Below are 2,500 nucleotides of genomic sequence, written 5' to 3' on the forward strand. Positions count from 1 at the left end.
TGTGTGACTTGGGGACAATAAATACCACAAGGTATTTTGGTATGATAGCACCAATTCTTTTTCCCAGTATCCTTGTCAATGCATATATATTTTACAAATATAAACATACACACACACACACATTCATATATACATGAGTGTATATATATATATATATATATATATATATATATATATATATATATATATATATATATATATACATATATATATATATATATACACATATATACATATATATATACATATATATATATATATATATACATATATATATACATATATATATATATATATACATATATATATGTATGTGTGTATATGCATGTATATATATATATATGTATATATATGTATATATATGTATATATATATATATATATATATATATATATATATATACATACACACATATATATATTCCCATTCCGAGGAATCTACTTGAGATACACTAATACATGTATACACACACACACACACACACACACACACACATATACATATACGTGTGTGTGTGTGTGTGTATGAACATGTGTACATACGCATACATGAGTTACTGAAGCAAAGAATTAAAAAGTTAACTTAAAACCAGATGACATGGGCATCAAACATCATGGTTGGCAATTTCAAAAACCATATATTTAAAACCTGCTAATATTTTTCTATCTGTATAAGGGGATGACCTGACAAAATTTTTAGCAGGATTGGAAAAATTCTTAGGGGTATTTCATCCACCTTTATGATCTGGGTAAAGTACCAGTTGAGTACTGGGGGTTTGATGTAATTGACTTACTCCCCACCTGCCTCCCAGAACTAGCTGAACTTATTCTTTTCTTTTATTCTTTTATTTGTTTCAGTCATTCGACTGTGGCCATGTTGGAGCACTGCCTTTAGTTGTGAAAATCAACCCCAGGACTTATTCTTTGTAAGCCTAGTACTTATCCTATCGGTCTGTTTTGCCAAATCGCTAAGTTACAGGGTAGTAAACATACCAACATCGGTTATCAAGCGATGGTAGGGGAACAAACACAGACACACAAATATATACATATATATATATATACGATGGGCTTCTTTCAGTTTCTGTCTACCAAATCCACTCACAAGGCTTTGGTCGGCCCAAGGCTATCGTAGAAGACACTTGCCCAAGATTCATTGCCGTGGAACTGAACCCGGAATCATGTGGTTGGTAAGCAGGCTACTTACCAGACAGCCACTCCTGCGCCATATAAAAGTTATGGAATGAAATAAGGATGGTTATATGAGCTCTGTTGTTCATGAACACTAATACAAAATTAATAATTACACATCAATAGTGAATAATGAATGATGCACACACACACACACACACACACACACACATGCACATATATATATATATATAGCACTCACCTTAACTTCATAACAGATAATGAAGAGGTCCTCTGATGTACCTCTTTGGTAAAATCCCAATGGTAGTTGGTCTTCCTGACAGCTATTTCAGGCTTATCTTTCTATGTATAAAACCTGTAAAGAGAATGTAATTAATTATAACTGTAATGTAGAAAACATGAAGTATGCACTGAAAGTTAACATAGCAAATATGGTTTATAACATGGTGAAAATTAGCCTTTTATATAATGTTTAACAAGGCAGTGAGCTGGCAGAATCGTTCCGCTGAGGTCAACTTTGCCTTTCATCCTCTTGGGTTGATAAACTAGGTACCAGTTGAACACTGGAGTCGATGTAATCAACTTACCCTCTCCCAGAAATTGCTGACCTTGTGCCAAAATTTGAAATCAATACGATATGTAAAAAAGTAATGTATTTGTAAGATGCTGGAACTGGTTTGTAACAGAAACTGATTTGTAACATGGTAACACTGGTTTGTAACATATTTAAACTTGGCTTGCAACAGCATGAAACTCAGTTTGTAACATGCTGAAATTTGGTTTGTAACATGGTAAAACTGGTTTGTAACATAATGAGACTTGGTTTGCAACAACATGAAACTCAGTTTGTAACATGCTGAAATTTGATTTGTAACATGGTAAAACTGGTTTGTAACATAATGAGATTTGGTTTGCAACAACATGAAACTCAGTTTGTAACATGCTGAAATTTGGTTTGTAACATTGTAAAACTGGTTTGTAATTTTTGTAATATGGTCTTCTTATCAAAAGTATCAAGGGAGGTAGCCTTGTGTAAATTGATGAGAGATTAAGAGAATGACAGAGGAATATAGATAGGGGTCAAGCTGTGGAGAAGATACAAGGATACGCGAGTTGTGGAAGGAGAGAGTGGAAGAGAGACTTAGAGAGAAAGATAGAAATGGAGAGTGAGAGATGTTGATAGATATGTGTCAGAACATACCCTCAAGGTACAGTGGAGGGGTGAATACAGGTGAAATGACACAGAGGACTGGACTAGGTGAGTGGGCAGTGGGTGGGAGGAGAGACAAAGAGGAAAGTTTCATAAGAATGTGAGGAGAACTCTTTGGGAAAGCAGGGCAAGTTTTATA

At 34.0% G+C, this 2,500-nt stretch overlaps 1 protein-coding gene across 4 annotated transcripts in view; it reads right to left on the reverse strand.

The window, feature by feature from the left end:
* The window catches only part of LOC106883493 (uncharacterized), a 379,952-nt gene that overhangs the window by 321,849 nt on the left and 55,603 nt on the right, over nt 1-2,500 (reverse strand). For all 4 annotated transcript variants that reach the window (XM_089356613.1, XM_089356599.1, XM_089356614.1 and 1 more), the window contains exon 2: nt 1,393-1,506. The gene's annotated coding sequence lies outside the window, so the exon portion shown is untranslated. The remainder of the gene's footprint in view (nt 1-1,392; nt 1,507-2,500) is intronic.

Source organism: Octopus bimaculoides, chromosome 8, assembly GCF_046866305.1.
Source record: "Octopus bimaculoides isolate indiv1 chromosome 8, ASM4686630v1, whole genome shotgun sequence".
In the NCBI taxonomy this organism is placed as follows: domain Eukaryota; kingdom Metazoa; phylum Mollusca; class Cephalopoda; order Octopoda; family Octopodidae; genus Octopus; species Octopus bimaculoides.